Source organism: Ambystoma mexicanum, chromosome 3q, assembly GCF_040938575.1.
Source record: "Ambystoma mexicanum isolate Mex_15411 chromosome 3q, UKY_AmexF1_1, whole genome shotgun sequence".
NCBI classification, from domain to species: domain Eukaryota; kingdom Metazoa; phylum Chordata; class Amphibia; order Caudata; family Ambystomatidae; genus Ambystoma; species Ambystoma mexicanum.
In genome coordinates, this window is record NC_090926.1 from 842,772,517 (window position 1) to 842,786,967 (window position 14,451).

The window sequence follows — 14,451 nt, forward strand, 5'->3', positions numbered from 1 at the left end:
AATAAACTCAGTTGTCAATACTACTTCGTATACTATTGCATCTTTCAACAGCTTTTGACACATTAAAATATGCAACCCTCATCAAAATAATGGAAGAAATCGGTCTCAGCAACGTTGTGCTATAATGGATGAAATCCTTTCTGACAGAAAGAACAGAAACCCCCTGGCTACCACCCCAAAGAAATGGAAGAAGCATTATAACTAACAGCACAACATGTGTACCAAAAACAGATACGACTCTATAAACAAAATCATTAAAGCAAACCATTCAACCGTTTTTGTCTTGTAACTAAGTTCTCAAGTAACCTTGTGCTGCCTGCGCCCAGTTACCCTTCCGGGTTTGGTTTTTTGCGCTATACCAAATAAACAAACAAACAAACAAACAAACAAAGAAAATGCAGAATGCCAAACAAATCTCACCTCACATATACTCACATGTGGTGTTCCACATGTCTCTTCCCTCAATCCACTGCTCTTCAACATATATATGGTGCCTCTCATGAAAACCATCAAACCACACAGGCTTACATGCAACAACTATGCAGATGACCCCAAAAACCATCTACACATTTTCCACCAAGAAAGACATAGACCAAGCCCTCATCAATTACCTCTCCCAAATGAATGCATGGATGAGGAACAACACCTTAAACTCAACCCAGATCCAATTGAATTCATGATCACAACCTACAACCCTTCTATCCAACCACCAATAGCATGGCTTACTGTTCTGGGAACCATACCAGAAGCCTCTAAAGTGATTAAGAATGTCGGAATCCTGATGGACAATGAGCTACACTAGAACCGCAAATTAAACTTGTCATGTCAAGAATAAACTGTGCCAACAGCATGAAAACTTGACATTCCTGACTCTTTGCCAGCAGATGTATTCAAATCCAGAACAGAGTAGCAAGAATCTGTCTAAGACTCAACAAGAGAGAACATATCACACCAGCACTAAAGTAAGTACACTGGTTAGCAGTCAAGAAAAGGAATTATTATAAAACACTCTGCATTGTCCACAGAGCAATTCCTCGCCAATGGCCAGAATTGCTGAAAGAAAGAATGCCCCTCTATTAACCAAGCAGAACCCAGAGTTCTGGCAAAGATGTATGCCTTGAAACCGAATATTATTTGAAAATGAAATACAGGGATTATCATCTTCAAACATCTCAACGACACTCTGGAACTCCCTGTCCAATGGAATAGGCACAACGGAGAAACATCTAAACTTCAGGACAGCAGTAAAAGCATGTTTACTAGGTCCAGCTAACTCACAAGCAGTAGACCACTGTAAAAGAATGATCACACATAGACGATGACATGACACTGGGTTTCGTTCACCCAACAACCTACATGCATGACTGAGACTTTACCCTATGCCAGGAGGGTTGCAATCCCTTTAACCCCATTAAATCATACTAAAACCCTCCATGCTCCTGCAAACACACCACACAATACCAACTACGCCAGACACACAGGACATCTATAAACATCCCCAACACTGACAACAAACAGCAACATTTCCAATGCATCCTTAATCATGGGAACACAAGGCCACTGATATGGACTCAAGTGCCCCATGCCCATAACCTCAGACCACCTAGGATCTAACCCACACACATTGACTAGATCTTCCAACCTGAAACTACTGTGATGAATCTGATGAATATGTTCAGCGGGTTGCCTCGGAACTCTCTAGTACAAATTACAAAAGTCTAGTCTAAAAAGGAGTACACACTGGGCAAGAAGTAACGCAAGAGATTCAAACAGAATGCAGAAGAGAACTGCATGAAAAGTGCTGTCAAAGATATACCTCAAAACCAAAAGCTTTTATAATCTCATAAAATAATTAGCATCAAAACTAGGACATGCCTCCGCGGACAATTGATTGGTGGGATCATGTCATTCCCCTATAGAGGGACATACATTATTTGAAAATGATTGGGTATCGCAAACCTTACCACACCACCCGTTTCCACCCTTATGACGTCACAATCCAGCCTCCAATTCCCACATTGGTAATGCCAATTTTTTAAACATTTGGCATAACCAGCAGATCTTTAGTCAACTGCCACCGATCATCCCCATCCAGCTTCTCACAGGAAGGTATTAGTTCATGACACTACCAGAGCATTGAACCACCAACAAGTTACTGCTTTAATGTTGCATTTTAGGAACTCTTCAAACTTCTTCCCAGGCTTGGATGTGCTAAGGGTCAATTTGAGGCCGCCATGTGCATTTTGAAATCATCAATAGGCCAGCTTCAAAAACGAACATGCCGAATTATAAAATAGTTGTAAATTCATTGTTTTTCCACGGGACCCATAAGCTCCGTTTCCTGACTTTGAAAGTAACAAAGGCTGTTCGCTTCCTACTGTGCGATCCTGGGAGCGTGCCATTTTCAATGTGCTGTCAGCCTCTGTGACTACGCAAGTTAATGAAATGTGAACATGTTTCTAAACAAGCATGCTTCGAGGCCTGGTCACTGCGTCTCGTTTTAACGTTAATCCTTGTATACTTACCTTTAACTTAATTCTATTGCCTATATGTTGTTAGCTTAAAACAAAAGTAATAGGGGCATTATCCCTCATAGTGCATATAACAGTGCGGCTATCAATGAAGCCCCCTCCACTTTTCATTGTGGAGGCAATGATTTGGGTAATGTAAGAGATATGTTCCGTGCTTTAATAATGAAACAGGACTTGCAAAAATGAATGGAACGTGTTCCTCAAACCATCTTTATCTTTTACAGTCTGACTCAGAGAGAAAAATGAAAGTGTACCACAATATTTATCACATGGAAATGTTAATAAGGTAGCTTTCATAAGAGACCCAAAAAAAATATGGATAATAAACAACAAATGCAGCTAATCCCGCAGCTGTTAAATCTGCACCTCTTTACTGTGCTGAACTTGAATTGTTCCCACATTATTCCCCCCTTTAATTGGTTCCATGTCATTTCATCGTGGGATGTTTTGTGCAGGTTTTTTTACCGCGAGGTTAAGCCGCAGATGAAGTCAAATGTATGTTAAGTGCTATGCAACCAGGAGCTGTGTTGTGTGGAAAGTGCAAATCTCCAGTGCGGAGGTACATCCATTTCCCCTGAATGCAAATGCACTTTACTGCATGTTGTAATATTATTGTACCAGATGAGGAATTTCATCAAAACAAAATGTCTGGGGGGCCGACTGCAAGTTTGGCAGTAGTGGCAAAACAAAAACATCCTCATTTTAAATATGGCAGAGATGCTAATGCACTTGTAAAAGCAAGACGTAATGCTTTTACGCCAACAGTTTCTGCCTACCTCAGTTTGGTACTGTTTTGTTCTACTCCTACACTGTCATTTTTATGTAGGCATAAAACTAAAGGATTCCCACGGAATCTGCCTCCGTTTTGCACTTGCTAAAGACCATGCAGAGTCCATAGAAAACCATTAATAAAGGCAGCCTGCAAATTATGATTTGCAGAGGATATTTATTTCACCACGAGACAGAGAGGAAACGGGAAAATGACCCATTTTATTTCTTTATATTCCCCACCATTTTGTGAAATTGCATACAGAAGACACAACGTCATGTAAGTGCCTATGTTAACGTGGCCACATGCATGCAATTTGCATTTCTTGCAGAATCCCACGCCCCGTGTTTTATACCTCTCCACAAAACTACGTGTTTCAGTAATTAACTCCTCTTCTACGTCAGATGTGGTGTGGAGTTAGTTACACATTAACATTACACATTAACCCATTCGTTAATTACCAAATACCAGTAATGTGAAATTCCCATGGCGTCGTAGGGGGACAGCAAAATGGGGAAACAGTGAAGGGTCTGCATAATTTAGGGTCATGCTGGCACTTCAAGTTACCACATGTTCTAACAGTATTTCTGTTTGACGGTATCTGTAGAGGAAATGCCACCAAATTCGTAACTAAGGCCTGTGTGTATCTTACCACTATACCGGAGGTAGACTTGTAATGTGTCATGGACTGTAGAAATAGTGTATGTCACAGCTGTTACCTCCAAAAAGTATCTCTAAAACAAATACCCGACATGAATGAATAGATCTGCAAATACTAATATTCGTATTTTAGGGTTCGTTGTATACCAAAACACGCGTGTAACGGCCAGGCAGCTGTACACATCATCTTTGAGAATATAATATGTATTTGAAGTATAAAACAGTAAGTGAACCAGGGTAAATAGGCGATGCAGGGGAGCTTCGCAATTGAACGCTACTGGATCTTGTTTTACGGTCAGAATATCTATCTGTCAGACCTCTCGCTGTGATTATAGTATTGGACTGCAGCAGTTGTCATAGAAACAGAATCTTTCCTCATTATTTCTAGCATCTCCCTTGTTTGTGTTCTATCTGTTACCCGATGTAATGAAATTAACCACCAATTGAAAGCATCTTGTGAAACTTGAACCACGTATTGCACAAACACTATGTAATGTTCTTTAAAAAAAATTGCAACCAATATGCGTGTATTTCATTCCAACTTCTTAGATGTTACAGGGGAAATAGAAACATGATTTGCGCATTCTTAACTGGTATAACACGTAATAATGGTGGTCCCACATGATTCACAATGGTTATTTGAAATGTATTAAAGCCGAACGCATTATAAAGATTGAGCACAGTTTCAATACATCCCCGTGGCACCTTGCGGTGCGCATGGTCCTTTACACATCGATCATGAGACATATGCGTATTGTTAGAGGACGGAGCTGTGAGCTCATGAAGTGAATGGCATGAGTCTCAAAGGAATCTATTGGTCGTTTCATGCCCTCAGTGCACATGCAGGCTCGGACTGGCCTATAGGGCAATAGGGCAATGCAATGTCCGAACCAAAAACGCAAAATGATCGTGGGGGGGGGCAGTTTTTTTGGGTCAAAGTGGGCCACTTTTTTGGCCATTGTGGGACGCTTTGATGAGTTAATTTCAATGTGCGGCTAGTAGTTTTGACCATTGTTGCTGAATAAATAGTCATTAAATTGCACAATTTGCATAACAATGTATCAAAAAACTCCCCCTTCGGTACTATTCAAACAGTCTGTCACAAAAGGAATGAATTGTCATTTGCAACTCTGGGCCACTTTTTCGTTGGCGCCCTAGACAATCTTATTCCCCAGCCTGACCATGTGCACATGAATAGGCTGTTAGGCGCTGTGAAGCCCCGGCGTTCCATCCACCTGGCTATATAAACGTTGCGCTAGTGAAAATGCAATTTTGCATGCAAAAACACGTCCTAATAATGTCTTTTTGCACTAGGGCATACGTTGCACTGGTGCTAGGCAAAATTGTATTGAAGACCTTTTTACAAAACCTTTGCCAAGTGGAAGTGCAATTACAGCAGGACAGACGTTTCCTTAGGGCAAAAGAGATATTTCAGAACATTTAGCACTGGTGCAAAACGCAATTAGCAAGCAGGAAACAAATTGCTCAAAAAGAAACAAATATTTGTTCTGGCATTTTTGTACCACGATAACGTGAGCTGCGGTCCTATCGCTAGTGTGAAGTGTAAAAATGTGCAGAAAGATTTTATTTTGCACTTTCACTAATGGAAAGGTTCTGTCACATGGTCATATAATTTAAACACATTTTTGCACTAGGGCAAAAGACGGACTAGGACAAGCATTTCCCCTGTGAGAAATACATTAACAAAAGGTTTTTGCACTAAGACAATTTTGGCCCTAGTGGTAATTGCACTTGCAGCATCTCAAACTTTCAGTAGTACCACACAGTGGCCCATGTTACCACAATGTTGTATTTGCAATGTAGCAAAAATTGCACAGGTGCAAAAAACATATCCTTTCAGTGCATTTTTTTGCAATTCTCTCTGGTACGGAGAGTACGGCAAACATTGTCCTGGTGCAACAATCCTTGAAAGAATATGCTTTTGGGCAATGTTTACACTAGTGCTTATTGGATTTCCAGTGGTGCAAAGTTTCTGTAACACCTCCAAATATGTTTCCCTTTGTGGCCCAGTGTTAATACCACGCAAAGCTTCACTTGCACCACAATAACATCTCTGTAAAATTGCCATAGTATTGAGAAGGTTGGTCACAAGAAGAGTGACCATGAATGCATAGGGAAATCTAATTAGTAAGAAAAGAGGCAGAGCATGGCGCTGTGTAAAAAAACAACATGTAAGCTGCAACCTGCACAAAGAATTGGAAAATACACGTGCAATGTTTTGCAGATACATAAATAAAACTATAATTGACAAAGCCGGAGATAAAGATGTGCAAGAACCAGGGCATTCTGCAACTGTTTATTAAAGAGGCTAAACTGCTTTCATGGAAAAAGTAACATGGAAAATGTAATATCTAAGGGCACAGAAAAATGTACTTTAAAAGTTGCAATGGAGAGAAAGCAACCGGAATCAAGCAACAAAGACCCTGTTACAGGCCTATGGGTCATAGATATTAGCTTTGAACTGACAGCCAAAGAACCGAAGACTCCATATGCTCTGTTGTTGACAGACCCAACCGCAGATGCTTTTTTATTTTGTATTGGAAAAATACATTTTTTATGCACTGTTTCGTCCACAATTCTTGAACAGAAAGTGAATTTATATTTTGCAATGTTCTGTCAGTTGGTAGAAAAATGAAATTTGTGTGAGGTCATTTTCAGAATGCAAAGAAGGTGAATTTGCATTTTTTTGCAACAAAATGGTGCACACTAGTATGTCAGATGTCATAGCATCCACATGTATTAGTCTGTCAGTTTGGGAAAGGAAAATAATTTGAATGTAAATGTAGATGGGAGATACATTTAAATATCTATAATATAGTACCCATGTGTGCTACTATGATTGGAATTTCATCAATGGATTCATGCCAGAGAGAGGAAACTGGTGAACAAATTAGTAAAGTGGTGATCTCTTTAGAAATTACAGATTTAGAATGTGGCAATATTTAATGCAAGAACTCCCTGAGATGACATCACAATTAATGGGAGGGAAACTGGGTGTACAAGTAACTCCTTCATTAGTATGCCTAATGACTGCAGATTGGTATGTCTACTGTTATGTCACTTTTGGAACACCGTCCAATCACATACGTAGACCAATTTGATTGGGGAAAGTATATACACCTCAAAAAGGTGGGGTTACTGATCTATATAAAAATCAACACACACTCAGTCAGGGGCAGACACTGACAGAGTCACTCGCTCACTCACTCACTGATGGAGAGAAAGAAGACTTGATAATAACAGGAAAGAGAATGAATAGATTGTTCTCCTTTTTGACCCATTGATGGATTATTAACAGAGATTGTAAGTGAGGCCTAGCAGGAGTTAAATCCTGAGGACTTCTTCAGTGGAAGAGATAGCAGACAGGCTGTGAAATAATGCTGATCCCGTCTTTCTGACTGATGCCCACCTGCTCCTAGAGGGGGAGGTTTGCACCAGTCTGTGGCAAAGCCAAAAGAAATTCATATGTGAGTATGATCTAAAGGGGAAAGTATCCAGAGAGCAGTATCACCAAAATGGGAATTAGATTAGCTCTTGGCCCTGTTATTTGTAAGTACTGAGGGGCAGGGGGGTATAGAAACTGACTGTACATCCTGGGAAACAAGTACATATTTCCTAAGCATATGCGCTTCTGGAATTATAGATCAATTAATTAATAGCTATGGTCTGTATACGGGGAGTTCCTTTGAATCCTTTTCTGTGCAATGTACAAGCAAAGACAAGCATAGGACATCTCACCTTGTGCGTAAAGTCACTTCCTGGATACTCCATTGAATAGAATAATGTTGTTATTGCTAAGGTGGTTGCAAATCTATCATAAATTTAATTGGAGAAAAAAAAAGAAACAAAGAAAAAGTGAATATCTCAATATTTTCATATTCTGTTTTCTGTAGCGCTTTTGAACCACAGCACGTTTTGGGAAAGCGCGCTAGTTGTGACATGTGTTACCAGCCCTGCATTGAGCTTTGTGTGTTTGCTGATTTTGCAGCCTGCAAACTCTTTGGTCAGAATTGTTTTAGTTCACCACTTCCAAGATGGCTGCCTGATTTACACCTCAGCCTGTGTTGCCTTCTCTGGCCCCCTGCCAATTGGCTGCCTCTGCATTCAACTTCCTTTCAGGGATGACTGGGATGAGGGAGCTGCCCTGTTCTTCAAAGACCCACTTCTGGCCCCCTCGACCTCCATTCTATTTTTTCCTGCCCTTGCCAATAATGCACTGTCTGCGTGCATCCTCATTTCTCATCAGCTGTTTTGCTTTGTGCTGGGCCTGCAGACCTTGCGCTCAAGGCGAGCATCTATAATCAACATCAGCTGTTTTACATGGTGTGCACAACCCGCCATCTCTGTGCGGATGAAATAACTTGATCAGCTGTTCCTCAAATTTCCTGCATTGGCGCCCCAATTCTAGGTAAGTCTTGCTGCCCCTACTTCCTGGCACAGGCACCCTTGTGAATCCTGAGAGTTCTCAAATCTATCATATATTTAATCGGAGAAACAAAAAAAAAGAAAGAAAAAGTGTAGACCTCCAAATTGTCATATTCTGTCTTGTGTGGCACTTTTTAACTACAGCACATGTTTTGGGAAAGCAAGGTAGTTGTGACACGTGTTATCTACCCAGCATTGAGCTTGATGTGTTTGCTGATTTTGCAGCTTGTGAACTCTTTGGTCAGAATTGCTTTAGTTCACCACTTCCAGGATGGCTGCCTGATTAACACCTCATTCTGTGTAGCCTTCTCTGGCCTCCTTCCAATTGGCTGCCTCTGCATTCAACTTCCAAACAGGTCTGACCGGGAGGTGGGAGCCGGCCTGTTCTCCAAAGGCCCTCTTCTAAGGCTCCTGTCTGCTACCGGGATGCTACATGAGGCACTACCACAACCTCTCCCTCCCTTGTGCTGCCCGTTCACTCAGCCATGAACGTTGGACTACCAACGGTCAAGTGGCACAGCGAGTAGAGCGCTCGCTTTGACATCTGTGCAGAGCCTGCAAACGCAGGTTCGAATCCGGCGGGGCCAAACTCAGCCTTTCATCCTTCTGAGATCGATAAATGAGCACCACACACCGTGGGTAATAATGAGCAGCGCTCAGATACCTGAGGGTGCGTAGCGCTACATAAATGCCAAATTATTATTATTATTATTATTATCAATGACTCTTGCAATTCCCTCTCCATGGGTTAGTTTCCCTCCTTCTGCCTACCCTTTCTTTTTCCCTCCATTGATCTTCACTCTTCCCTCTGCTTGTTCAACAGGTCTCCCTGTATGCTCTCAAATGCCCATGTCTCAGCACCTGCCGCTAACTCGTACTAATGTTGCCTTAGCATTGCCTTTGAAAGTCAAATCTGTGTGTGTTTTGTAACTGAAATTTGGATTGTTTCTGTAAGTCAAATCTGGTTGTGTTTTGAAACTGAAATTTGGGTTGTTTCTGTAAGTTAAATCTGATTGTGTTTTGTAAATGAAATTTGGGTTGTTTTGGAAAGCCTAATCTGGGTGTGTTTTGTAACTGAAATTTGCATTGTTTCTGTAAGTCAAATCTGGGTGTGTTTTGTAACTGAAATTTGGGTTGTTTTGGAAAATCAAATCTGGGTGTGTTTTGTAACTGAAATTTGGATAGTTTCTGTAAGTCAAATCTGGGTGTGTTTTGTAACTGAAATGTGGGTTGTTTTGGAAAGTCACATCTGTGTGTGTTTTATAATTGAAATGTGGGTTGTTTTTCACATTACTTTTTGGGTCTCAATTGTAACCTGCTAGCCCAGTGACTTTTCCTTACCGCTTTCTTGCATATTTGTCCTATTGCCATCCTTTCTTTACTTGCTCATGTCACTATCTGTTTCTCCTATCTACTCTAACTGCTCCTCTGTTAATTATCCTTCCCTTCACACTAAGTCTGGTAAGAAGAAATTCAAAAAGGATATCTTGGCCTCCAACCCAGGTCTCACCATCGCTGATACCTATTCCAGTGCCTCTGCCAGACAAACCCTCACTGACATTCTCTTTTACATTCCTTTGCCTGATCTATGGACCCCTCATATGATATCTGTGCTTTTTCCTGTCCCCTCCTTTGCCATTAATAGTGGCACCCGTTGGGAAGTCCTCATGGTTTTCTTTGACTCCTCCAGAGTCATCATTAATGTCTACCTGAATGGCACTGTCATGGTTCAAGGCCTTCAGGCCAATCTCTTCCTTTTGATAGTCGGTTCCCTCGCCTCATCAACTTCCTCTCATCTCCAGGTTTCCCCTACTCTTCTACCTCAGCTACTTTGCCCCCTTTTCCTTCTGCCTCTTCCGCATCTCAAGCTCCCTCCACACCTCTGCAGGGCGTACCCCAATATACACCCCTCCCGGAAGGTTTTTAAGGCAGGCAACCTTCTTCATAATGCCATTCTCAATTCTCGCTCTGCTATCAAACACTCTTATGACATCTGCCACCTCCTAGAAGAACTTGACCATGCTATTTTCGGTCTTACCGAGACTTGGTTCACGGCCAGCTCTGTCACGAGTTTTGACACTCTCCTCCCTGATGGCTACAAGATCCTCTCCATTCCCTGATCCAACCGGCCTGAAGGGGGTGTAGCCCTGATCTTCCCTGAGTTGATTTCTTCCTCTTTCATCCCCACTCAGACTTTTCTCTTCTTTTGAATGCCTTGTCTGCAGGCTCTCTCTCTCTCCTAGCCACTCTCTCACTGTTGCCACTGTCTACCGGACCCCCTGATCAAATGACCTCTTTTATCTCCGAGTGGGCAGACCTATCCTCCTCCCTCCTGGCCTCAACCACTCAACTCCTCCTCCTTGGTTATCTCAACATCCATCTTGATTCTCCCTGTTCCTTATCTGCGCTCTTTCGCGAGCTCTGCCATTCGCTCTCCCTCTCTATCCTCCCCTCCGGCCCGACTCACTCTGCTGGTCACACACTTGATATCTTGATCTACTCTGGCCTCCCCCTCTATACTCCCCTCACCACTCCTCTCTTAAGGACTGATCACTTCCTCCTCTCCTCTCACCTGTCCATCTCCTCCCCCGAAGCCAAGCCTTCCCCTAGTTTGCCAGCCAACTTCTCGGACATCCAGCCCATGAAGCGTGTATCAATTGAGGATTTCGCTGTCAACCTCTCCCCCCTTCCCCTACCGCAGGCTGGCTCACTTTCTGACACAGCCCTGTCCCTGCTCAACTTCTCTATTTCTGCTACTCTTGATGTTCTTGCCCCTATCATGAACATCCATTTGAAGTCCAAAGCCAAGCGTAATTCTTGGTATGACTCTAACCTAGCTACACATGAACGCAAGTGTAGGGCGGCTGAGAGGAAATGGAGGGCTTCCGGCTTATCCTCCGACAAACTGGCCTGTCGCCTGCTCCAAAGGCAATACTGTCTCGCCAATTCTAGTGTGCCTACATCTAATAAAAATACAGAAACCCATTGATGGGACCTGACAAATAAGGGGGTGGAAAGGCCCCATAAAGTTTCATATGGAACTTTAATGGCATAGTAGACTGTATTGCTGCTGATTTATTTAAATGTTTGATTTTAATTGCATATATTTGGTCCTACTTACAAGTTTTTTGTTTGCATCCTATTTTCTTAAAAGTTATTAAGAAATTGAGTACAAGATAAGTGGAAAAATAGCTATGAAATGTATTGTCACTGCTATGTGTATGTTACAATGTTTGTGTTTTTGTTTATATTTTGCAAATTCCTTGTATAATATTTGAAAAGTTGATTTTATCAACTAACCAAATTAATTTAAATACATTAGTGCATGGAGTGGAGAACAGGGACGTTTGATGTTCTTCACATTCCATGAGGGCTATGATGCTGAGTGTTTGAACAGCACTGTAATATAATGTAAAGTGATCTTACATAGCACAAGCTCTATCATTTTCGTGAGCCTTGCTGCATGGCGTTAGAAAAGAAACCGGATGGGAAAGAGTGTTCATGGACTGGGAGTGACAGGGAGGTCCAATCCCTGAGGTGTTGTTGAGTGCAGACTGAAAACACATGTGTCCTGTAAGCTTCTAGATGGGTTGAAGCGCTGACAATTGGGTGTCTATATATTCAGAGCATTGAAAAAACAGGAGTGTCGTTGGTCAGTAGTAATAAAGGTTATGGATAGGGTACAGTGTGGCAAGGGCGTGAAGAGAGCATTCTACTTTACTGTGCTCTACTTGAGCAGGGGCGGGTTAGCGAGCAGGCATTAGTAGAGTGCATTCTGTATTGAGATGCATGTATGTAGAGTAAGTGGGAAGCGATTGAACAAGTGAGTGTGTAGACAGAGGGTATGGTACTGGTACAGATGTGCTGCCAGATGATGTTTGAATACAATCTATGTAGATAGGGCACCCAGTGGAATGTATATAGGAAGAATAATTATGCACCTGTTGCTTCATTCAAAAAATATGTGCATGGTAGTACAATTATGGAATGTACTAATTGTTATATTTGACAAGATTACTTTGTGAATAAATTGTATTTTAGAAAGCAGTCATTAAACCCAGTGTTATTAATCTAAAAAAATGCAAATACTTCAGGTGGTAATGGTAGAGTATATTATTAAAATGTGGGGGAATATCAGAGTGCGGTTTATACAGCTCTCTGGTATGATCATTTGTATTTATTTATTTAGTGCTTGTGGCAATATCCATGCCTTTTGCACATTCAAACGAAAAAGATGTATTGCACAAAAGAAAAACAATACATTTCTTAACTATACATTCTTTAGAATTACAATAAATATCCATTAACTTTTAAAATACAAATCAGCATTACATTTACAAACAATATCAATCATTAAATTCACCAAATCAGTCAAATCTGCACCAGCCTAAACACATGCCTTTTCTATGAACCAGTTAACCTTCCCTCGTATGGGCAGTTCTGTTGAACCATTCTTTATTCCATACTTTTCCCTCCATGGGTTCAGTTTTCCTTCAAATTGCCTCCATATCTGGTATGCAGCAGCAGTGATAACCAGGGAATTTCCCATAATACTTGTTGACCAAATCTGCAATAAACGTTCCTATACTGGAGAAGAAGAACTTTGCATCCAGTAAGAATATGTCGCACTGTTTTTATTTGGTCAAAACATGTTTGTCTTCCACAGGGTATCCCGTTCCATGCGCCAATGTATTCTTGTACCGGTAGTATATTCAAGGGCAGATATACTATGATATGAATCTGCACAATTTTACACTGGACTCGTTAATAAGATAACTTTGAGGGGAATTCAATGGAAAATCCTGCTTTGAGTATTTAGTAATTTCATACTTAGTTTCATACTCTGTTTCATACTTAGTTGTTCAATATTTTCACTTCATTGTTGTATGCTGACTTCAATTTAAGTGTTTTCTTAAAATGCTCTGTATCCTCCACTCTAACACTAACAAAGAAGTATTTGTTACTTCAAAGTGCTGTGTGGTGTGAGGCTTAAATCGCTATGTGCTTTGCTTGGCCGAGCTCCCTTTGGTTTACCAGTTAACCATCTTGTGTGATCTACCAAGGTGTTCCTTAAAAAGAGGGCATTGTCTACTTTGTGGAGTGTTCTTTTGTATAGCGAGCAGCTAGCGATCTTCCAGCATGTTTTCAATGAAGTCAAGCCCAGTTCGATGTGCAAGGCCTTGACAGGGACTGTCTGAGGTACCCCTAACAACGATTCAAGTAATCTACCCTCTAGTTGGCCCAACCATAGTACATGTTTTCTGAGAGAGTTTCCAGGGCATACATTATTGCAGCACCATAACTTTTGCATAGGCCTCACACATAGCCTCAATACTTCCCCCATACCTCCTATTTACATAGTATTTAATAACCTGCCACCGGCCATTGATCCTTATGTGTGCTAGCTCCTTGTATGAGTAATTGCTGGGTGATGCAAGGATAAGACTTCCTAAATGTTCGTACAAATCTACAACATCAGGTTTAATCCCTCCAAGATACCATCTGAATTTAAGATTACTTTGTTGTATCCCTCCCAGGATGATCCTGATTTAGGACTTATTTTAGTTAATCTTTAACCTGCTGTCATTTGAATATTTTTCCAGATCGACCAAGGATCTCTGTAACCCCAATGTGGTCTGGTCCATGAGGACATTATCATCTGCGTAGCATAGAAAGGTCACAGGAAGACCAGCTAATTTGGGAGGAAAGTTACCACAATTCTGCAATTCCCTGCGTAATCACTCACGTATAGATTGTATAACGTTGGAGCAAGTACCCAGCCTTGTTTCAGACCCAACTTTGTGTCTTTTCGTTGTGTAAGTGTTCCTGCTTGAGATGTTATTACTGTGACCTTAGTGGCTGTATATAGTTCCTTGAAGTCGCACACGGCCTTCCTACTAATGATCCCAGCCTTCAATTCAGCCAGGCTTAGAGGGTCAGCTTACTCTACCTTGGCACCAACTCTATGGAATTCACTAACTTCCCATATTTGACACAACCAGAAATACATGGCTTTCCGCAAAGCGTTAAAAATGTGGCTGCTCC